This window comes from Oncorhynchus keta, chromosome 20 (assembly GCF_023373465.1).
Source record: "Oncorhynchus keta strain PuntledgeMale-10-30-2019 chromosome 20, Oket_V2, whole genome shotgun sequence".
NCBI lineage: Eukaryota > Metazoa > Chordata > Actinopteri > Salmoniformes > Salmonidae > Oncorhynchus > Oncorhynchus keta.
This window is the reverse complement of record NC_068440.1, coordinates 12,637,534-12,662,279: the sequence shown is the minus strand read 5'-3', so window position 1 is coordinate 12,662,279 and position 24,746 is coordinate 12,637,534.

The window sequence follows — 24,746 nt, the reverse complement described above, 5'->3', positions numbered from 1 at the left end:
TCTCAGTACGTCCTTGCTGGGATGACACAATCAATCTACTGTCGGGGAATGCCAACACCCCAGACAAACGCATTGGTTCACCGTTCAACGGGAGAGGACAGAACGCAGCATACCATAATGTTCTGAATAATGGCCAAGTCTACCTCACTCTCTATTCGACTGAATCGCTTAGGAGTAACAAACATAAGTCCAACATCTATCTGAAACTGCTAAACTATCTGTTCACCACCCTCCTGCTCACCGGGTATGTGCAACTCAACCCTGGGCCTAAAATCACAGAGGCAGCGATACTCTTTGAAGTGGAAAACAGTGGATGGCCTCGTCCACTAATCATCGCCGCAGCAAGAGTGCTATGGTCCCATGTCCAGTAATAAACCAGAGAGAGTGACTAAATCATTCAATATGGTTACTGGGCTGTCTGATCATAACCTGACACATACATCCAGAAAGCTTTCCAAGAACAGGTTTAACCTCTACTGTTAGAAAGCCTGATCAGCTCGGAATACCTAACAGTGAATTAAAGGATTTTGGAAACGCAATTAAGGGAAATCACTGGAATGATCTCTTGTCCTACACAGATGTGGAAACTGATGGTCAGGTTTTTCTATCCACAATCCAGACTACAATAAATGCCTTGCTCAAGAAAATCAAATCCAAAGCTGGCCAAAAGAGCACTCTTCCATGGCTAAATGGAGAAATCTGGATACTGATGAAAGAATGAGATCATGCTCTAAAAACAGCCCTACAATCCAAATTAGAACATGACAGACATACTGTAGGTTTACCATGTTGAGAAATGAGGGGATGAAAGAAATCAGACAGGCCAAGGCAAACTATTTTATCAACATAATTGGTGAAGCAGAGGGAAATTCTAAATTGAGCTGGGAGAATCTAAAAAAGTTAACAGGGAAAGACCATGGTAACACTGCAAAAACACTAGAAATCAATGTGAATTGAATCAATGTGAGTCTAACACAGGATGCAGTAGAAATAGCACCAGCCTTCAATTCCTACTTTGTTGACCTTGTCAAGGCACTGACACAGAGCCCCTCCACTGGTTTCTTGGACTCAGTGCTAGTGAATGACACTCAACCTGTCTTCATCATATGAGAGGTTTCTGAGTCAGAGGTGAACAAGGTGATTAGCTCACTAAAGAACTCTAAAGCCAAAGATGTGTTTGGGCTGGACTCTACAAAGAGTCACTCATCGACTCTATTAGGTCACAAACACATCAGGGGATGTTTCCAAGGGTCTGGAAGTCGGCCATAATAATGGCCATCTTTAGTAACTACAGGCCCATTAGTATACTACCTGTGGTGTCGAAGGTTACTGAAAAGTGTGTAGCTGAGCAACTGTTAGCCCACCTCAACAACAGCCCCTTCACATTACACTCCATGCAGTTTGGCTTCAGAGCAAAACACTCCACAGAAAAGGCCAACTGCTTTCTTCTGGAAAATGTGAAGTCCAAGATGGACAATGGGGGCGTTGTTGGGGCTGTATTTCTAGACCTAGAAGATGGATGAATTCATACCTTGAAGGCAGAACCCAGAGTGTCAGAGTGAGCAATGAGCTTACGCCCACTCTCAGCTATGATGTAGGCGTGCCCCAACGTTCAATACTGGGGCCCCTCCTGTTCAGCATGTACATTAATGATCTATCTGCCTTCTGTCTGTGCTGGGTCTGAAGTTCAGTTGTATGCAGATGATACATTGATATATGTGCTTGCAAATAGAAAACAACAAGATGCAAAAGAACTCACTACTGTAGTGGTCCAGGTTACAAAGTGGCTCAGAGACTCATGTTGGCATCTCAATGTGAAAAAAAAAAACAGTCTGCATGTTCTTCGCAAAGAGGGCAACTGATATGCCACTGAGCCAGATGTCTATGTGTCAGGGGAGAAGCTCAAGATGGTATCCGATTTGCAGTACCTTGGCATCATACTTGATTCCAACCTCTTTTAGAAAAGCAGATGAAAAATGTAACTCAAATAACCAAATTCAACCTAGATAATTTACTAAATGGCCTGCCTCCCCCTCCACTAAGTACTTTTGTTAAACAGAAAACCCAAACCAATGATTCACAAGGTCTGACATGAGAGGTAATATTGTAATTTTTATTAGGATCCCCATTAGCTAATGCCAGAACACTAGCTAATCTTCCTGGGGTCCAACACCAATTAACAAGACATTACAAACAACCACAAATCAAAACTTCACAAACATTCAACAAGTAGACAATACAGATAATTAAAATACCTGACAGGAAACACATTTAACATTCAGTTGATGCTTTCTATTTCCTGTCCAGTCTTATGGTCTATCGCATTAGATGTTCTTTTATTTATTTTTTGAAGGTGGATTTACTTTTTTCCTGAGAAATATGGATTGGTAAAGTTCCGTTCAGCTAAAACTGAAGATTTAAGGTGATTTAAGACGATTTGTCCTTGGCATGGGTTGTTTTAGCTGCCCTAAATTTGCCTGTCTGGTTTGGTGGTTATGCGTGTTGCTAGTACAGTTGAAGTAGGAAGTTTACATACACTTAGGTTGGAGTCAATAAAACTAATTTTTCAACCACTATACAAATTTCTTGTTAACAAACTATAGTTATGGCAAGTTGGTTAGGACATCTACTTTGTGCATGACACAAGTAGTTTTTCCAACAATTGTTTACAGACAGATTATTTCACTTATAATTCACTGTATCACAATTCCATAGGCTCAGAAGTTTACATACACTAAATCGACTGTGCCTTTAAACAGCTTGGAAAATTTCAGAAAATTATGTCATGGCTTTAGAAGCTTCTGATAGGCTAATTGACATCATTTGAGTCAATTGGAGGCGTACCTGTGGATGTATTTCAAGGCCTACCTTCAAACTCAGTGCCTCTTTCCTTGACATCATGGGGAAAAAATTGGTTCCTCTTTGGAAGCAATTTCCAAATGCCTGAAGGTACCACTTTCATCTGTACAGACAATTGTTCTCAAGTATAAACATCATGGGACCACGCAGTCGTCATACCGCTCCGGTATCTTTCTTTGCTGCAGATGACCATACAACCGGAAAGTGCTTTAAGTGTAATGTTTGGTTAGCTGTAACTCTAAGCAATTTGGCGTCAAGATTATCTGTACCAGGATGACTTATCATCCGAAAGAGACAACAGCATCCTTTCTACCGCTTCACTTTCTACTTGATGAAATTCGAACATGCATTGCCCCTCCTTCATGATACAATCTTTTATAAGGGTATATGACATGGAGCCATCAGTTGGAATCATAGCATTCCTCAACTTGTCCACTTTGCCTGTAAAATATGAATTAAAGTATTTTACGATGTCATGTGGTTTTGCAATAAATATACCCTCTGATTTGACAAAAGACGCAGACATGTTTGAATTCCTACCCATAGTACTGTTCAACGTTCTCCACAGCTTTTTCCCATCAACCTTTACTTCATCATTTTGTGCTGATAGAATCCCTCCTTCTTTCCTTTAGCTTGGTCACAATATTTCTTAATTTCCAATAACTTTGCTTATGAGAGTGCCAGATTTATCTGCTATTTTTTTGGTATCATAACATTTCGCAGCTCTGCATCAATCCATGGGGTACTGTTTGACCTCCCAGTGCATTTTCTTAAAGGGGCTTGCTTATCAGCTATACTCATAACAAATTTAGTGACATTTCAGGATCCTCCTTACTATACACAAATGTGTCCTGATTGAACTCTCTGTAGGACCTGCAGTAGATTATTTTAGCCAGCCTTTGGTATTTTTTTTCCCCTAGTGAATGTAACCAAGTTATGATCACAGCAACCTAGTGCCACTGATACAGCTTTAGAACAATGTTCAGCCATGTTAGTAAAAATGTGATCGACACAAGTTGATGTGATACCGGACCTGTTAGTGAACGTTCTGGTTGGTAATGTCATAACTTGGGTCAGGTTACATACATTAGCAACAGAAATAAGTTTCTTTCTCATTGGACAGTTGTTTAAAAAATCAATATTCATATCTCCCCAAAAATATATTTCCCTATTTTCATCAGATACCTTATCCAACATTTCACATTTTTCACAACAGCACGAGGTGGCCTATATCAGCAACCAACTAGTATAGGTTTCAAATGTGGTCAATGCACCTGTACCCATAGAGCCTCTAATCCATACAACATTAAGTCCTTACGTTGTTTCGCTGGAATATGACTCTGTATGTAAACTGCAACTCCACCCCCAGATCTATTTCTGTCCCTCCTGAACAAATTGCATCCAGGTATGGAGATCTCAGCATCCTCAAAAGAAAAGTCCAAGTGAATCTCTGATATTGCCAATACATGAATATTGTTTGACTGCACTAGACAGCATACTTCATGAATTTTGTTCCTTAAACTGCATATACTCAAGTGAGCAATTAACAAACCTTTCTTTGGTAGATTTACAGTATTTACATGTCCAAACATGAAACAGCAGTTGGAATCTGAGAGGGTGGTACTCAGTCAGTGTGTGTGGGGCTGGAATTACTTGTGTCTGTATAGGTGACTGTACAGTTCCCATGCACCTTTAGTCAATATGCTTTCTCTGTGAGAGCTTCCCATGCCTGGAACACAATGTCAACAGACACACACAACGGCACCACCTATCACAAAAAACATGAAAACATGGCTAAAGGCCGATCAAACATGTGAAAATAATCCCTAGCTGTGTGTTGCCGCTTTTCATTTTGTCTGTAGCTTGTGAGGTGTGGAAACACTTTGTTGCATTTGTCTATTTATTTATTGTGCTATTGCTCTGTTTGCGTGTTACGTGTTGCTTGTCCTATGTTGCCCTGCATGTGCTCTCTGCTCATTGATTGCCTGTATTGTTATTGTATTTGTTTTTAATAATCTGCACAGAGACTGGGGTTGAAAATGAGATGGATGGCTAAAACCAGCATTTACTGAAATGTTGATTAATGTGTACAGTCCTTGTAAAAATGTAAATAAACTCAATAAGTGTTACATAGATGAAAAAATGACACTTTCTTGGTGATGCGGATGTGTGCTTCAAATGAGAGGTTACAGTAATTATTTTTTTTTTCAAATATGGTGGTGGGGGAAACTGCGATGATGTCCTCATCCAGAGATATGGAGAATGTGCTCAGCTTGCTCTATGCATTCTTAGAGCCAATAAGACAAGCTCTGATTTGCTGCATTTAGGAAGTTCAACTGCATCCATCTCTTGATTGCATCTAGGCAATCTGGAAGTTTAGTTGTTAGTTTCAGTGTTCCCATTTGTCCTTACATATACAGAACCAGTCAAGAGTTTGGACACACATACTCATTCAAGGGTTTAATTTTTATTTTTTTATTTTCTACATTGTACAATAAATGTGAAGACATCAAACTATAAAATAACACATAGGTAGTAAGCAAGAAAGTGTTAAACAAATCAAAACAGATTTTATATATTAGATTATTCAAAGTAGCCACCCTTGACAGCTTTGCACACTCTTGGCATTCTCTCAACCAACTTCATGAGGAATGCTTATCCAACAGTATTGAAGGAGTTCTCACATGTGCTGAGCACGAGTTGGTCAAATAGCCCTTACACAGCCGGGAGGTGTGTTTTGGGTCATTCTCCTGTTGAAAATCAAATGATTATCCCACTAAGCGCAAACCAGATGGGATGCCGTATCGCTGCAGAATGCTGTGGTAGCCATACTGGTAAAGTGTGCCTTGAATTCTAAATAAATCACTGACAATGTCACCATCACACCACCTCCTCCATGCTTCACGGTGGGAACCACACATGCAGAGATAATCTGTTCACCTACTCTGCGTATCACAAAGACACAGCGGTTGGAACCAAAAATCTCAAATTTGGACTCATCGGACAAATTTCTACTGGTCTAATGTTCATTGCTCCGTGTTTCTTGGCCCAAGCAAGTCTCTTCTTCTTATTGGTGTCCTTTTAGTAGTGGTTTATTTGCAGCAATTTGACCATGAAGGCTTGATTCACTCAGTCTCCTCTGAACAGTTGATGTTGAGAAGTGTCTGTTGCTTGAACTCTGTGAAGCATTTATTCAGGCTGCGATTTCTGAGGCTGGTAACTCCAATGAACGTATCCTCTGCAGCAGAGGTAACTCTGGGTCTTCCTTTCCTGTGGTGGTCCTCATCATAGTACTTGATGGATTTTGTGACTTCGCTTGAAGATACTTTCAAATTTCTTGACTGACCTTCATGCCTTAATGACTGTAATTTCTCTTTGCTTATTTGAGTTGTGGTCTTTTACCAAATAGGGTTGTTATACAGAAGTAGGCCCTATCTTGTCACAACACAACTGATTGACTTAAACACATTAAGAAAGTTAAGAAAGAAAGAAATTCCACAAATTAACTTTTAACAAGGCACACCTGATAATTGCACAAGAGTGTGCAAAGCTGTCATCGAGGCAACGAATGGGAACTTTGAACAATTTTGTTTAACAGTTTTTTGGTTACTACATGATTCCATGTGTCATTTCATAGTTTTAATGTCTTCACTATTATTCTACAATGTAGGAAATAGTCCAAATAAAGAATCCCTGCAATGAGTAGGTGTGTCCAAATTTGACTGGTAATGTATGTAATAATTTATCAAACCAAGTAATAAAAGACTATTATTTATGGTGGGAGATTATAATACGGTTTTAAATACCTCAATGGACCTTAAAGGAAATCGCACTACTATTACTATCACCCTCATGCACTTAAGGAAATTATGAATATATTGGAATTAGTGAGATATACAGTGTATTCGGAAAGAATTCAGGCCATTTGACTGTTTCCACATTTTGTTACCTTACAGCCTTATTCTAATTTTATATTTGATTTATTATCCTCAATCTACACACAATACCCACAATGACAAAGCAAAACTGTTATTTGTTTTAATACCTTATTTCCCTAAGTATTCAGACACTTTGCTATCAGACCTTGCTATCAGACAACACTGGGGCCACACAAGGGTGCATGCTCAGCCCCCTCCTGTACTCCCTGTTCACTCATGACTGCGTGGCCAAGCACGCCTCCAACTCAATCATCAAGTTTGCAGTCGACACAACAGTAGTAGGCTTGATTACCAACAACGATTAGACAGCCTACAGGGAGGAGGGGAGGGCTCTGGGTGTGTGGTGCCAGGAAAATAGCCACTCACTCAACATCAACAAAACTAAGGAGATGATTGTGGACTTCAGGAAACAGCAGAGGGAGCACCCCCCCCCCTCTATCCACATCGGTGGGGCCGCAGTGGAGAAGGTGGAAAGCTTCAAGTTCCTCGGCGTACACATCACTGACAAACTGAAATGGTCCACCCACACAGACAGTGTGGTGAAAAGGCGCAACAGCGACTCTTCAGCTTCAGGAGGCTAAATAATTTTGACTTAACGCCTAAAATCCACACAAACTTTTACAGATGCACAATTAAGAGCATACTGTCGGGTTTATCACCGCCTGGTACGGCAACTACACCACCCACAACCACAAAGCTCTCCAGAGGTTGGTACGGTCTGCCCAATGCATTTCCCAGGGGCAAACTTCCCGTCCTCCTGGAAACCTACAGCACCCGATGCCATAGGAAGGCAACAAAGTGTTTCCACACCTCATTACAGTGCAACCCTAATATTCTCTCAGTTCATCACAATTGCAGTGTCTCCTAACCAGCCTTGGGTGGTTGAAGAGTGGGTGAGGTGGCGATGATATGACAGGCTTCCTCTCTCACATCAAAACATACCTGCAGACGAGTGACAGATGGATAGAGAGAGTGCAAGATTAAGGCTGTTTTTTAAAATTATAATTTATTCTTATTTCAATGTAAGGCCAAAATGATTATCAAGGACATCAACCACCCAAGCCACTGCCCGTTCACCCCACTATCATCCAGAAGGCAATGCAAAGCATCAAAGCTGGGACCGAGAGACTGAAAAACAGCTTCTATTTCAAGGCCATCAGACTGTTAAACAGCCATCACTATCACATCAGAGGTGGCTGCCTATAGACATAGATTAGGGATTACTGGCCACTTTTAGAAATGGATCACTAGCCACTTGAATAATGTTCTGTATCTAGCATTACTCATCTCATGTTTAAACTGTACTCCACACTATTCTAAAGTATCTTAGTCACTTTTAAATTGTGTTAACATATTGCATCACTCATTTAATATGTATATACAGTCGTGGCCAAACGTTTTGAGAATGACACAAATATTAATTTCCACAAAGTTTGCGTGTCAGTGTCTTTAGATATTTTTGTCAGATGTTACTATGGAATACTGAAGTATAATTAGAAGCATTTCATAAGTGTCAAATGCTTTATTGACAATACATGATTGATGCAAAGAGTCAATATTTGCAGTGTTGACCCTTCTTTTTCAAGACCACTGCAATCCGTCCTGGCATGCTGTCAAGTAACTTTGTCAGAATTTGTGGGATTTTGTTTGTCCACCCGCCTCTTGAGGATTGACCACAAGTTCTTAATGGGAATAAGGTCTGGGGAGGTTCCTGGCCATGGACCCAAAATATCAATGTTTTGTTCCCCGAGCCACTTAGTTATCACTATTGCCTTATGGCAAGGTGCTCCATCATTCTAGAAAAGGCATTGTTCATCACCAAACTGTTCCTGGATAGTTGGGAGAAGTTGCTCCCGGAGGATGTGTTGGTACCATTCTTTATTCATGGTGTTCTTAGGCAAACTTGTGAGTGAGCCCACTCCCAGTGGGTCTGGCGATGAATATGTAGCGAGGGTCAGCCGACTAGAGCATACAGGTCGCAGTGGTGGGTGGTATAAGATGCTTTAGTAACAACACGGATGGCACTGTGATAAACTGCATCCAGTTTGCTGAGTAGAGTATTGGAAGCTATTTTGTAGATGACAATCGCCAAAGTCGAGTATCGGTAGGATAGTCAGTTTCACAAGGGTAAGTTTGGCGGCGTGAGTGAAGGAGGCTTTGTTGCGAAATAGAAAGCCAACTCTAGATTTGATTTTAGATTAGAGATGTTTGATATGAGAGTTTACAGTCTAGCCAGACACCTAGGTACTTATAGATGTCCACATATTCTAGGTCGGAACCATCCAGGGTGGTGATGCTAGTCGGGCGTGCGGGTGCAGGCAGCGAACGGTTGAAAAGAATGCATTTGGTTTTACTAGCGTTTAAGAGCAGTTGGAGGCCACAGAAGGAGTGTTGTATGGCGTTGAAGCACATTTGGAGGTTATTTTATTTTAATTTTAATTTTACTAGGCAAGTCAGTTAAGAACAAATTCTTATTTTCAATGACGGCCTAGGAACAGTGGGTTAACTGCCTGTTCAGGGTGACAGATTTGTACCTTGTTAGCTCAGGGATTTGAACTTACAACCTTTCGGTTACTAGTCCCACGCTCTAACCACTAGGCTACCCTGCCGTTAGATAGCACAGTGTCCAAGGAAGGGCCCGAAGTATACAGAATGGTGTCGTCTGCGTAGAGGTGGATCAGCAAATCGCCCGCAGCAAGAGCGACATCATTGATATATACAGAGAAAAGAGTCGGCCCGAGAATTGAACCCTGTGGCACCCCCATAGAGACTGCCAGAGGACCGGACAACATGCCCTCTGATTTGACACACTGAACTCTGTCTGCAAAGTAGTTGGTGAACCAGGCAAGGCAGTCATTAGAAAAACCGAGGCTACTGAGTCTGCCGATAAGAATATGGTGATTGACAGAGTCGAAAGCCTTGGCCAGGTCGATGAAGACGGCTGCACAGTACTGTCTTTTATCAATGGCGGTTATGATATCGTTTAGTACCTTGAGCGTGGCTGAGGTGCACCCGTGACCGGCTCGGAAACCAGATTGCACAGTGGAGAAGGTACGGTGGGATTCGAGATGGTCAGTGATCTGTTTGTTGACTTGGCTTTCGAAGACCGTTGATAGGCAGGGCAGGATGGATATAGGTCTGCAACAGTTTGGGTCCAAGGTATCTCCCCCTTTGAAGAGGGGGATGACCGCGGCAGCTTTCCAGTCCTTGGGGATCTCAGACGATATGAAAGAGAGGTTGACCAGGCTGGTAATAGGGGTTGCGACATAGTTTCAGAGGGGGGGGCGGAGCGGAGCTGTTGGCCAAGGTTGGAGTAGCAAGGAGGAAGGCATGGCCAGCCGTTGAGAAATGCTTGTTGAAGTTTTCAATTATCATGGATTCATCGGTGATGACTGTGTTACCTAGCCTCAGTGCAGTGGACAGCTGGGAGGTGGTGCTCTTGTTCTCCTTGGACTTTACAGTGTCCCATAACCTTTTGGAGTTAGAGCTACATGATGCAAATTTCTGCTTGAAAAAGCTGGCCTTTGCTTTCCTGACTGACTGCGTGTATTGGTTCCTGACTTCCCTGAACAGTTGCATATCGTGGGGACTATTCGATGCTATTGCAGCCCGCCACAGGATGTTTTTATGCTGGTCGAGGGCAGTCAGGTCTGGAGTGAACCAACCGTCTGTTCTTAGTTCTGCATTTTTTGAACGGAGCATGCTTATCTAAAATGGTGAGGAAGTTACTTTTAAAGAATGACCAGGCATCCTCAACTGACGGGATGAGGTCAATATCCTTCCAGGATACCTGGGCCAGGTCGATTAGAATGGCCTGCTCGCAGAAGTGTTTTAGGGAGCATTTGACAGTGATTGGAGGTGGTCGTTTGACTGCGGACCCGTAGAGGATACAGGTAATGAGGCAGTGATCGCTGAGATCCTGATTGAAGACAGTGGAGGTGTATTTGGAGGGCCAGTTGGTCAGGATAACGTCTACGAGGGTGCACTTGTTTACAGATTTAGGGTTGTACCTGGTGGGTTCCTTGATGATTTATGTGAGATTGAGGGCATCTAGCTTAGATTGTAGGACTGCTGGGGTGTTAAGCATATCCCAGTTTAGGTCACCTTCACAAATGGTGTCCAGGGCACAGCTGCGAGCTGAGGGGGTTCGGTAGCAGGTGGCAACAGTGAGAGACTTATTTCTGGAGAGATCCATTTTTAAATTTAGAAGTTCGAACAGTTTGGATATGGACCTGGAAAGTATGACATTACTTTGCAGGCTATCTCTGCAGTAGACTGCAACTCCTCCCCCCTTGGCAGTTCTATCTTGATGGAAAATGTTATAGTTGGGTATAAAATAATCTCAGAATTTTTGGTGGCCTTCCTAAGCCAGAATTCAGACATGGCAAGGACATCAGGGTTGGCAGAGTGTGCTAAAGCAGTGAGTAAAACAAACTTAGGGAGGAGGCTTCTGATGTTGACATTTATGAAACCAAGGCTTTTTCGATCACAGAAGTCAACAAATGAGGGTGCCTGGGGACATGCAGGGCCTGGGTTTGTGAAACAGTGGATGTAAAGAATCTAGCTTGCTAAAGCATTTACTGCAAATTGAATGTACAATTGTGTAAGCTTGCCTTGCAATGCAGCTGAAGTAACATAGCTAGCTAACTATTTACTTGCTTAATGTGTAGTGGAGGATAAAAATAACTGTAAGCCTCTATGGATGTGTAGCTAGATACAATAAGTAGACAATCTGTGTATGGACCCTAAAACATTAGGTTCTGAACTAATATCCTCAGCTATCATATTTGTTGTATCAGCTTCAAGTCTGAATGGCATTAATGAAGCCCATGAAGTAACTGGTGTGAAATGGCTAGCTAGTTAGCGGGGTGCGCGCTGGTAGTGTTTCAATCGGTTACGTCACTCGCTCTGTGACCTTGAAGTAGTTGTTCCCCTTGCTCTGCAAAAGCAGCGTTTTTTGTGGAGCGATGGGGAACAATGCTTCGAGGGTGGCTGTTATCTATGTGTGCAAAGGGTCCCTGGTTTGAGCCCAGGTAGAGGCGAGGAGAGGGACAAAAGCAAAACTGTTACATATGGATAGAGTAGAATATAATAACTTTATTGTGCCAAGGATGCAAGTCCTATATACACATGTACTGTAGTTATTACCACGCATGAGATTCCCACATTGTAGCCTGTACATTGAATATATTCACTGATCATGTACTCTTACTTGATGTTCTCTTCCTAAAGGTGCGGTTCGGGTATGAATCTGAGACATTCTTTTTCAGTCATATCAAACTCCATTATTTGAATGATGCTGTGTCTGCATGTATGTATTACAATTATACACTTCAACAGTGTTTACCACTCCTGCTCCTGGGACATCAATGATTACACATTGTAACTATGCAATAGACTAGGAACATGATTGATTTGTAATTCATATATACAGAAAAAAACTACACATATTTAACTCCCTTCATCTGCATCTGCATTCTCAGTTCACGATGGCAACACCCACCCGTAGCACGCGCTCCAGCAGGTGTATCTCACTGATCATCCCTAAAGCCAACACCTCATTTGGCCGACTTTCCTTCCAGTTCTCTGCTGCCCGTGACTGGAACGAATTGCAAAAATCGTTGAAGTTGGAGACTTTTATCTCCCTCACCAACTTCAAACATCTGCTATCTGAGCAGCTAACCGATCGCCGCAGCTGTACATAGTCCATCGGTAAATAGCCCACCCAATTTACCTACCTCATCCCCATACTGTTTTTATTTATTTACTTTTCTGCTTTTGCACACCAGTATCTCTACCTGCACATGACCATCTGATCATTTATCACTCGTGTTAATCGCCTACCTCCTCATGCCTTTTGCACACAATGTATATACTCTGATCACACTGCTATGCTTTACCTTGGCCAGGTCGCAGTTGTAAATGAGAACTTGTTCTCAACTAGCCTACTTGGTTAAATAAAGGCGAAATGAAATAAAATAATAAATTAATCTGAGGACATAGGATCGTATTTCAATGAGATACTTAATTTCAACCAGTGGAGAATGTGAAACGCTTTATTGAAAGTTAATTATCCAGGTGTTATAAATGCATTATAATTGTATTTAGAATATAATATTTCAAGTTCAATCTCTACTTCAATGCACATATGGTGTGCATTATAAAACGAGGAAGAAAGACGAGGTGGGGAGAGAGGTGTAGAAGACAGAAAGGGAAAGAGGTAAGAACAGCAGCAGACAGCCTATGATTCATGAATTACAGTGCAACCCTAATATTCTCTCAGTTCATCACAATTGCAGCGTCTCTAACCAGCCTTGGGCCCCCAGTTGGCCCAAGGTTATCTTAAGAGTAGGTGAGGTGGCGATGATATGACTGGCTTCCTCTCTCACATCAAAACATACCTGCAGACGAGTGACAGATGGATAGAGAGAGAGCAAGATTAAGGCTGTTTTTTAAAATTCGAATTTATTCTTATTTCAATGTAAAGCATCTCTTTAATAATACTTCCTATTGACCCGACCAAGTGACATCTCATCTATGATCATGCTGTACCCTCTGTCAGCCAGTTCAGATGCGGCAGAGGTTTACCAAAACAGGTGATATAACCTAGAGGATTTAGGGAGAAGGGGGAGAGGGATGAAGTGAAGAAGAGAGACTGTTATTATGAGTGTGTGGTATCACCTGGTGTCCACACTAAGTGGCTACAGAGTACTTTATGCTAAAAACAGACACACAAGGTCGAACAATAGAAGATAATGTCAATAGAAGATACTGTATGTGAAGCAGACACCTATCGGAGTGTACCTGAAACATTTAAATATAGAGGGCTATGTGTCTAACCACTTGGTTATTGCAAGGCTAACCCCCAGGGAAATCATGACTTTGTTGTGACTGTGTTTATGTGGTGTAAATCTGAAAATTAGCAGCTGACATCTTAAGGTTTTTTAAATTAATGCATGTGCGACAGGTTCCATGTACAACAAGACGGGCAGAGATGGAGAAAAGGAACACAGAACAGTTTAATTACCTCTGGTTGTCACTTTTGCCAGCAATAAAGCTTCCACGGCCTGTTCCTCGAACAGTCAACATCTGGCAATATCTACATTTTCGACTGCTTGGTCAGCTTGCTCTCTGAAAGTAAAGCAAATAGCTTATTTTTATATATATGAAAACAATCTGTGATATGACCTTTCAATCTAAAGCAGCAGGATACGTCAAAACAGCCCAGTGCTGCTTACCTGAGATGTCATCTTCGTAGTTGTCCGCTTTGACTTCCCTTGTGTCGGAAAAAAAGTTGCTTTCAGAACAATTATTTTTGATTGAAAATAAAGGTTTTGCACTCGACAAAAAGACAAAATGTACCTCCATAGCATTTAACAATTGGAAGTGGGAAAGGAATGAGATGGGAACAACAATTTGTTGCAGGTTGGGGAGGGGGCTAATAATTGAACAATAGACTATTCAACCTTTACTAAAGAATTGTCTAATAGCCAAGCTAGGTGTGAAAACCCCCTCCTATCACAGACCCGATTTTCCAAGTCGTAGCTTGCTACTCAATGTAATAAAGTAATGACTTTTCACCTAAGTTACCTTACATGTTATGTTGGCTGACAATTTGTTAGCTACGCTGTCCTTACGCCAATGGAATGAGTTATAATTCACCCAAGGCTGAAAAACAGCTTAAGACCGTTGGATAAACTGGAACACTAGCGTGAGCCCATAGCATATTAGTGGCATACAAACGTTCACAGAGCCTGTTTTGACTGGAGTGATGCTAAGCATTCCATAAATGTATCCCTATTTATTTTACCACTACAATCTGTTCGTCAGACGAAACTGGAAAAAAACAACAACTAGAAAGTAAACATCCGCACCTCGATGGTGTCAACTGTGCTTATGTCTGTGTAATGAAAAAGTAGGGGGAAAAAAAAACGTCTGACTGTTTCTGGTCTAGCGATCGATGACAAACGAGCTCGCTGCCCAGACTTACATAATGACAAAGAGGAGATTATTCTGATTGAAATGGTGCCCGTGTAACAGTTCCGCTTTGTCTCTCTCCTCGCCCCTACCTGGGCTCAAACCAGGGACCCTTTGCACACATAGACAACAGCCACCCTCGAAGCATCGTTACCCGTTACCCAAAAGCCGTGGCCCTTGCAGAGCAAAGGGAACAACTACTTCAAAGTCTCAGAGCGAGTGACGTCACCGATTGAAATGCTATTAGCGCACACAGATCTCACTGATCATCCCTAAAGCAAACACCTCATTTGGCTGCCTTTCGTTCCAGTTCTCTGCTGCCTGTGACTGGAACGAATTGCAAAAATCGCTGAAGTTGGAGACTTATCTCCCTCACCAACTTTAAACATCTGCTATCTGAGCAGCTAACCGATCGCCGCAGCTGTACATAGTCTATCGGTAAATAGCCCACCCATTTGTACCTACCTCATCCCCATACTGTTTTTATTTATTTACTTTTCTGCTCTTTTGCACACCAGTATCTCTACCTGTACATGACCATCTGATCATTTATCACTCCAGTGTTAATCTGCAAAATTGTAATTATTCGCCTACATCCTCATGCCTTTTGCCCACAATGTATATAGACTCTCTTTTTTTTCTTTTTCTACTGTGTTATTGACTTGTTAATTGTTTAATCCATGTGTAACTCTGTGTTGTCTGTTCACACTGCTATGCTTTATCTTGGCCAGGTCGCAGTTGCAAATGAGAACTTGTTCTCAACTAGCCTACCTGGTTAAATAAAGGTGAAATAAAATAAAATAAAAAATAAACACCCTGCTAACTAGCTAGCCATTTCACACCGGTTACACACTTGAAAAAAACAAAATATGCACAGTGAGATATTTGGCGAAATAGACCGACATGCCTCTCAATTAGGAAAACAATGGGGACTGCTCAGCATTCCAAGGGCAAAAGTATTTTGAGGGTAGCATTTGATGACACCCGAGCTAGCTGCCCAGGCTTACATAATTAGAAAGAGGAGATTCTCATGATTAAAATTACATCTGACTTGAAAAAAATGAAAATATACACATTGCGAGATATTTGGCGAAATAGACAGATGTGCCTATATTTCCCCATGGGAAACAATGGGAAGACCGCAGAGTTCCAATATTAATTTTGTTGTTTACATTTTAACTATAAAACAATGTGAGCAGGTCTCATTGCTAACCATGATGAAGCAGGCATTGTGACATTGAACAATAAGCTGGGAATAGAACGTTCGGAAGGCGAGTTGGTGCCACGGTGCTCAATAGAACTAATAGGAGCTGGCAGGGTGAAAAATACAGATGTTGATTTAGTTATGGATCCATAACGAATTACTGTGGGAATAAATATCACTGATTTACAGAACTACTGGAACAAAGGTGTCTAATGAAGGCAAACAATTTAGAATCCTCCCATCCTGTAGCCTACTCCCGACAACCACGTTGTACAGGGCCATATTTACCATTCCATCCTAACGGAAACACTTAGGGTTTTGTTTTCCCTGAATGGAAACACCACAATATTAATCAAATGAATTAAGGCACATTTCTTCAAATCAATCCCATATACTATGTTATTTTAAAAAAGGTTTTAAAAATTGTCTGGTAATGCCAATAAATAATACTATCAAATGCTTCTCAAAGATGCTCTCTGGTGGTGAAACTAGCAATAACTTGCAGTATGTCACGATCGTCGTAGTGAGGAGACCAAAGCGCAGTGTGATATGAATAAAACACGAAGTACACTAAACAAACAAAATAACAAGACGACCGTGACCGCTATCAAAACTGAGTGCAAACATGCAACATCACATAGACAATAACCCACAAACCCAAACTGGAAAATGGCAACCTAAATAGGATCCCCAATCAGAGACAACGATAAACAGCTGCCTCTGATTGGGAACCAATCCAGGCCACCATAGACCTACAATATGTCTAGACTAGACACACAAACATTTACATTTACATTTAAGTCATTTAGCAGACGCTCTTATCCAGAGCGACTTACAAATTGGTGCATTCACCTTATGACATCCAGTAGAATAGTCACTTTACAATAGTGCATCTAAATCTTAAAGGGGGGTGAGAAGGATTACTTATCCTATCCTAGGTATTCCTTAAAGAGGTGGGGTTTCAGGTGTCTCCGGAAGGTGGTGATTGACTCCGCTGTCCTGGCGTCGTGAGGGAGTTTGTTCCACCATTGGGGGCCAGAGCAGCGAACAGTTTTGACTGGGCTGAGCGGGAACTGTACTTCCTCAGTGGTAGGGAGGCGAGCAGGCCAGAGGTGGATGAACGCAGTGCCCTTGTTTGGGTGTAGGGCCTGATCAGAGCCTGGAGGTACTGAGGTGCCGTTCCCCTCACAGCTCCGTAGGCAAGCACCATGGTCTTGTAGCAGATGCGAGCTTCAACTGGAAGCCAGTGGAGAGAGCGGAGGAGCGGGGTGACGTGAGAGAACTTGGGAAGGTTGAACACCAGACGGGCTGCGGCGTTCTGGATGAGTTGTAGGGGTTTAATGGCACAGGCAGGGAGCCCAGCCAACAGCGAGTTGCAGTAGTCCAGACGGGAGATGACAAGTGCCTGGATTAGGACCTGTGCCGCTTCCTGTGTGAGGCAGGGTCGTACTCTGCAGATGTTGTAGAGCATGAACCTACAGGAACGGGCCACCGCCTTGATGTTAGTTGAGAACGACAGGGTGTTGTCCAGGATCACGCCAAGGTTCTTAGCGCTCTGGGAGGAGGACACAATGGAGTTGTCAACCATGATGGCGAGATCATGGAACGGGCAGTCCTTCCCGGGAGGAAGAGCAGCTCCGTCTTGCCGAGGTTTAGCTTGAGGTGGTGATCCGTCATCCACACTGATATGTCTGCCAGACATGCAGGGAGGCGAGTTTTCCTCCATTTCCGCTCAGCTGCCCGGAGCCCTGTTCTGTGAGCTCGCAATGAGTCGTCGAGCCACGGGGCGGGAGGGGAGGACCGCGCCGGCCTGGAGGATAGGGGACATAGAGAGTCAAAGGATGCAGAAAGCGAGGAGAGGAGGGTTGAGGAGGCAGAATCAGGAGATAGGTTGGAGAAGGTATGAGCAGAGGGAAGAGATGATAGGATGGAAGAGGAGAGAGTAGCGGGGGAGAGAGAGCGAAGGTTGGGACGGCGCGATACCATCCGAGTAGGGGCAGTGTGGGAGGTGTTAGATGAGAGCGAGAGGGAAAAGGATACAAGGTAGTGGTCGGAGACTTGGAGGGGAGTTGCAATGAGGTTAGTGGAAGAACAGCATCTAGTAAAGATGAGGTCGAGCGTATTGCCTGCCTTGTGAGTAGGGGGGAAGGTGAGAGGGTGAGGTCAAAAGAGGAGAGGAGTGGAAAGAAGGAGGCAGAGAGGAATGAGTCAAAGGTAGACGTGGGGAGGTTAAAGTCGCCCAGCACTGTGAGAGGTGAGCCGTTCTCAGGAAAGGAGCTTATCAAGGTATCAAGCTCATTGATGAACTCTCCGAGGAACCTGGAGGGCGATAAATGATAAGGATGTTAAGCTTGAAAGGGCTGGTAACTGTGACAGCATGGAATTCAAAGGAGGCGATAGACAGATGGGTGAGGGGAGAAAGAGAGAATGACCACTTGGGAGAGATGAGGATCCCGGTGCCACCACCCCGCTGACCAGAAAACCCTAGATGAGACAAAAACACACATACCACCCTTTTCACACCCCGACCTAACCAAAATATATAAAGAAAACAAAGAATAATCAGGTCAGGGCGTGACACAGTAACAGAAGAAATGGCTGAGAATGAAATGACGTGCCAGAGAATGCTGCAGCAGCACGCAGGGTGTCCCGCAGTATGACACAACTTTTAAAGTAGGAACCATTGTATGCCTCCTTATCTTGCATTACTCATCTCATACACTACCATTAAAAAATTTGGGGCCACATTTTTTGTCCTTTAAAATAACATCAAATTGATCAGAAATACAGTGTACACATTGTTAATGTTGTAAATGACTATTGTAGCTGGAAACGGCAGATTTTTTATGGAATATCTACAAAGGCGTACAGAGGCCCATTATCAGCCACCATCACTCCTGTGTCCCAATGGCACGTTACGTTAGCTAATCCAAGTTAATCATTTTAAAAGGCTAATTGATCATTAGAAACCCATTTTGCAATTATGTTAGCACAACTGAAAACTGGTCTTCTTTAGACTAGTTGAGAATCTGGAGCATCAGCATCTGTGGGTTCGATTACAAACTCAAAATGGCTAGAAACAAAGGACTTTCTTCTGAAACTCATAAGGCTATTCCATGCAAGAAGAGGCGACTCTGCCGGCCTTCTAGGCAGAGTTGCAAAGAAAAAGCCATATCTCAGACTAGCCAATAAAAATAAATGATTAAGATGGGCAAAAGAACACAGACACCGGACAGAGGAACTCTGCCTAGATGGCCAGCATCCCGGAGTCGCCTCTTCAATATTGACATTGAGACTGGTGTTTTGCGGGAACTATTTAATGAAGCTGCCAGTTGAGGACTTGTGAGGTGTCTGTTTCTCAAACTAGACACTAGTGTACTTGTCCTCTTGCTCAGTTGTGCACTGGGGGGTCCCAATCCTCTTTCTAATCTGGATAGAGCCAGTTTGCGCTGTTCTGTAAAGGGAGTAGTATAAAAACGTTGTACAAGATCTTCAGTTTCTGGGTAATTTCTCATATGGAATCAGATTCATTTCTCTGAAAAATAATAGACTGATGAATTTCAGAAGAAAATGAGCCTGCAATTGAACCCACAAATGCTGATGCTCTAGATACTCAACTAGTCTAAAGTCCAGTTTTATTGCTTCTTTAATCTGCACAACAATTTCCAGCTGTGCTAACATAATTGCAAAAGGGTTTTCTGATGATCAACTAGCCTTTTAAAATGATAAACTTGGATTAGTTAGCACAACCTGCCATTGGAACACAGTACTGATGGTTGCTGATAATGGGCCTCTGTATGCCTTTATAGATATTCCATAAAAAATCTGCCGTTTCCAGCTACAAGTCATTTACAACATTAACAATGTCTACACTGTATTTTTGATAAATTTGATATTTTAATTGACGAAAAATGCGCTTTTCTTTCAAAAACAAGGACATTTCTAAGTGACCCCAAACTTTTGAATGGTAGTGTATGTGTAAACTGTACTCTATACTAACTATTCTACTGTATCTTAGTCACTTTAATTGTTTGTAAATATTGCATCTGTCGTGGAAATTTCCTCTATTTACCAAATCATGAGCGCAAACCACACACAAGTCAGAGTTAGTTATCAAAGTCCATCTTTAATTATATGAGCTCTATCACAACCCTGTGACTCTCAGAGAAATCAATTCAGTGTCTATCCATGAATTCTCTGAGAGCCCCCTTACACATTGCAACTGAGATCCTTTAATAGCAAAGAACACACATAGTCAGACAGCATAGACATAATAAATCGTTCAGCTTTGTCTCCTTACTCAAACCCTAGAACCATAAACCAACCCTCCATATCAACAGGCATATATCAAATGGTCATTTAGATACAACTAATTCTAAATACAACCAATCCTGGACAAGCTCGCGGAGAGCATAGAATGATTCCAGACACTGCCATCCTCCTCTCCCCAATGGGAAAAGTAGGGAGTGACTGGCACACAGACACAGTGGAGCAAAAGATATGTTTACACATGATGATACCTTGACCTCTCCCCTCTCTGCGGCCCAGGCAACTTAGTCTTGACATGGAACAGATAACTGCAACCCCGCCACAGTATTATACAAAAATAGCATTCTGATGAGAAGTAACTTACAAACATATGATGAATATAAAACATCTTACCTATGTTACCAACCAATTCTGATTATTCCCCAACACATCAACCATCTAATATATATATGCTGTATTCTATACTATACCATTGTATCTTAGTCCAATGGCACTCTGACTTATATGTATGTATAGTCTTAATCCATTCCTTACTTAGATTTATGGGTATATGTTGTGAAACTGTTAGATATTACTTGTTAGATATTACTGCACCGACAGAGCTAGAAGCACAATGATTTTTCTACACCCGCAATAACATCTGCTATACACGTGTATGTGACCAATAAAATGTTATTTGAGATCAAAGTCAATATTCAGACCACTAAGAGTCAATGTTTTTGACCCTTCTTATGAACAATTCTTTCTTTTATGAATAAGTCTTATAATTTGATATATTCTTTCTACAGTTTATTAGCGTACATCTAATTATGTTCCCCTTGTTGATGATGCTTATTATGCATTAAGGTTGAACCAAAAGATTATGTGCAACAAATATGAAATGAAATACGAAACAATTAAATATAACAATAATGTATGTTAATGCTAATAATATGTACAATATTCAATTGTTTTTATGTGATGACAATATGCTAATACCTTTAATATGCCATAAAAAAATAATTTAACAGTTTCACTAATTCATTGTAATTAACTTAATCATTATGACACACCCCTCACTATTGTCATTGGTTGCACTAATTGCACTGTTTGTCTACACAACCTGGTTCAACCTGGCCAGGTGGACTGGTTCAAGTGACGCCAAATACCCAATAAATTACTTGGAGTTTATATATGGAGTGTGCGACTCTTTATTTTTATAGTTTAAAGTTCAATTCATTGGACATGATTTGGAAAGGCACACACCTGTCTATATATAATGTCAGTTGTGGAAATTAGAAGAAAGTAAATGGATGGCGTTGAGATGTCCATAAAATGTATATAGTATGTATAAGCTGGAAGTAGAAGCCAAAGTGTAGTTGTCCATTTGTTTAGTCCAATTAAGGAAGGGGTGGTAGAGTTAGAATGTTCTTTCCTTTTTAAATAGGCAAGAGATTTTGTTTTCGGCAGAAAGCATCGGAAGAGGATTCTATTACATTGACATGCACCACTCAGCCCGTTTTGAGATCAAAGCAAGAGATATGGTACATGTAGCCACGTGTGCACATTTGTTCATATCCTTTGCTAGTTAGTGAGTTATTAGCCCAGTTATAGATAATTTGTAGTCAGCAATGGGAGAGTGATATGATTCTACAAGAGCACAACATTTTTACATTTCGAGACAGGCTTGAATAAACGAAGGAGCCAATAGGCAGATGGTAGCATAATTTGTCTGATTCTCTATGATAATGGTATGGGAATAACAATGCATTTTTTTTGTAAGTGGTTTATTGCATCAAACAAGGACAAGTGGATGAACACGTTAATGTTAAGCCCTGCATGTTTTTTTCAAAGGCCACCAGTGTTGGCTGGATGATAGAACATCTACATCTATTTCCATGGTAAAATGTTATGGTAACTTAAATCAGGTACAGCTTCAGTGTTCACAGTAAATATGTGCTGGAAGTTGCACAGAATTGACACAATGTTTAACGGTGACAAACGTTGCCCACAAACTGTTAGGTGGTCCTTCTGTAGCACAGTTGGTAGAGCATGGCGCTTGTAACGCCAGAGTAGTGGGTTCGATTCCCGGGACCACCCATATGTAGAATGTATGCACACATGACTGTAAGTCGCTTTGGATAAAAGCGTCTGCTAAATGGCATATATTATTAGGGCCTAAATAAAGCTGTCCCGACAGCAGAGCTTTCTTTTCAGCACCATGGAGTGAATTCTTACCACCGCTACACCTGGCTATCAGCAAAGCAAACATTTCTAAAAACCTGTTTTTGCTTTGTCATCATGGGGTATTTTGTGTAGATTGATTAGGAAAATAAACAATGTAATACATTTTAGAATAAGGCTGTAACATACCAAAATGTGGAAAAAGTCAAGGGGTCTGAATACTTTCTGAAGGCACTGTATAATGTGATTTGACGTCATTTTATCTGTGGCCAATGACCTTGAGCCTTTTTGGATGGGAACTTCTAATGTAAATCTATGGTAGCACTTAGGGGGTTGAACTTTCTAGCTCTCCCTGTAGATTTTGCAGTGACGTAGTGTCCCCATGAGTGACAGTACACTGAGCCAATCATGGCGCAACTAGAGAACATTACCAAGCCCCTACACTCTGTATTTTTTGCTGGCTGCCCCACCAAATCAAATCAAATCAAATTTATTGATATAGCCCTTCGTACATCAGCTGATATCTCAAAGTGCTGTACAGAAACCCAGCCTAAAACCCCAAACAGCAAGAAATGAAGGTGTAGAAGCACGGTGGCTAGGAAAAACTCCCTAGAAAGGCCAAAACCTAGGAAGAAACCTAGAGAGGAACCAGGCTATGTGGGGTGGCCAGTCCTCTTCTGGCTGTGCCGGGTGGAGATTATAACAGAACATGGCCAAGATGTTCAAATGTTCATAAATGACCAGCATGGTCGAATAATAACAAGGCAGAACAGTTGAAACTGGAGCAGCAGCACAGTCAGGTGGACCGGGGACAGCAAGGAGTCATCATGTCAGGTAGTCCTGGGGCACGGTCCTGGGGCTCAGGTCCTCCGAGAGAGAGAAAGAAAGAGAGAATTAGAGAGAGCATATGTGGGGTGGCCCGTCCTCTTCTGGCTGTGCCGTGTGGAGATTATAACAGAACATGGCCAAGATGTTCAAATGTTCATAAATGACCAGCATGGTCGAATAATAGTAAGGCAGAACAGTTGAAACTGGAGCAGCAGCATGGCCAGGTGGACTGGGGACAGCAAGGAGTCATCATGTCACCACCACAGAAAGCACTGAGATAGGCTGAAACACCTGCATTTTGGAGCAGCTTTACTCAAGAAAGGAAAAAAGAGATCATGTTTGTATGCAGCTTTATTAACATTTGTACATTGTTTGCAAACTGATGTGACACCTATTAATGCCAAAATAACATGTAAAACAGGCAACAACAAAAAGACTGATAAACAGCTTATATCTCAAGGCCATCTTACTGTTAAACAGCCATCACTAACATTGAGTGGTACTGACTCAACTCCAGCCACTTTAATAATGGAAATTGATGTAAAAAATGTATCACTAGCCACTTTAAACAATGGCACTTAATATAATATTTACATACCCTACATTACTCATCTCATATGTATATACTGTATTCTTTACCATCTACTGCATCTTGCCATCTTTATATAATACATGTATCACTAGCCACTTTAAACTATGCCACTTTTATGTTTACATACCCTACATTACCCATCTCATATGTATATACTGTACTCGATACCATCTACTGCATCTTGCCTATGCCGTTCTGTACCATCACTCATTCATATATCTTTAGGTACATATTCTTTATCCCTTTACACTTGTGTGTATAAGGTAGTAGTTGTGGAATTGTTAGGTTAGATTACTCGTTGGTTATTACTGCATTGTCGGAACTAGAAGCACAAGCATTTCGCTACACTCACATTAACATCTGCTAACCATGTGTATGTGACAAATAAAATTCGATTTGATTTGTGTTACGCTTCAAACACACCAAAATAGTCGCCAGCATCTGGATATGTATGCCACAAAAGTTCAACATTCACCTTCTGCTACCATTTCTGTCAGGATTTGGCCAGGGTTGTTCCGGTTTTTGGTCACTAGATGCCCCCATTATGCCTTTTGACCTTTTGTTTTCCCTTGATCCCCATTATTATTTGCACCTGTGCCTCGTTTCCCCTGATTGTATTTAAACCCTTTGTTTTACTCAGTTCTTTGCTCTGTGTTTGTATGTTAGCACCCAGCCCTAGTACTCTGTGAGCTCTTGGTGATTCCAGTGGACTCTCTTGTGGAGTTCTGTTTTTTTTTGTTCTTGTTTGTTTATTTTTGAGTATCTTTTGAGGCTTTTTGTGCTGTGCCTTCCACCTTGTGGATTTGCCTTTTTGTCTTGGAGGATTGCCTTTGTTCTTGTGGAATTCCTTTTGAGGTTGTGGAGTTACATGTTTTCCTGAACTTCACTTTTTACTTCATTAAATACACCGTCTCAA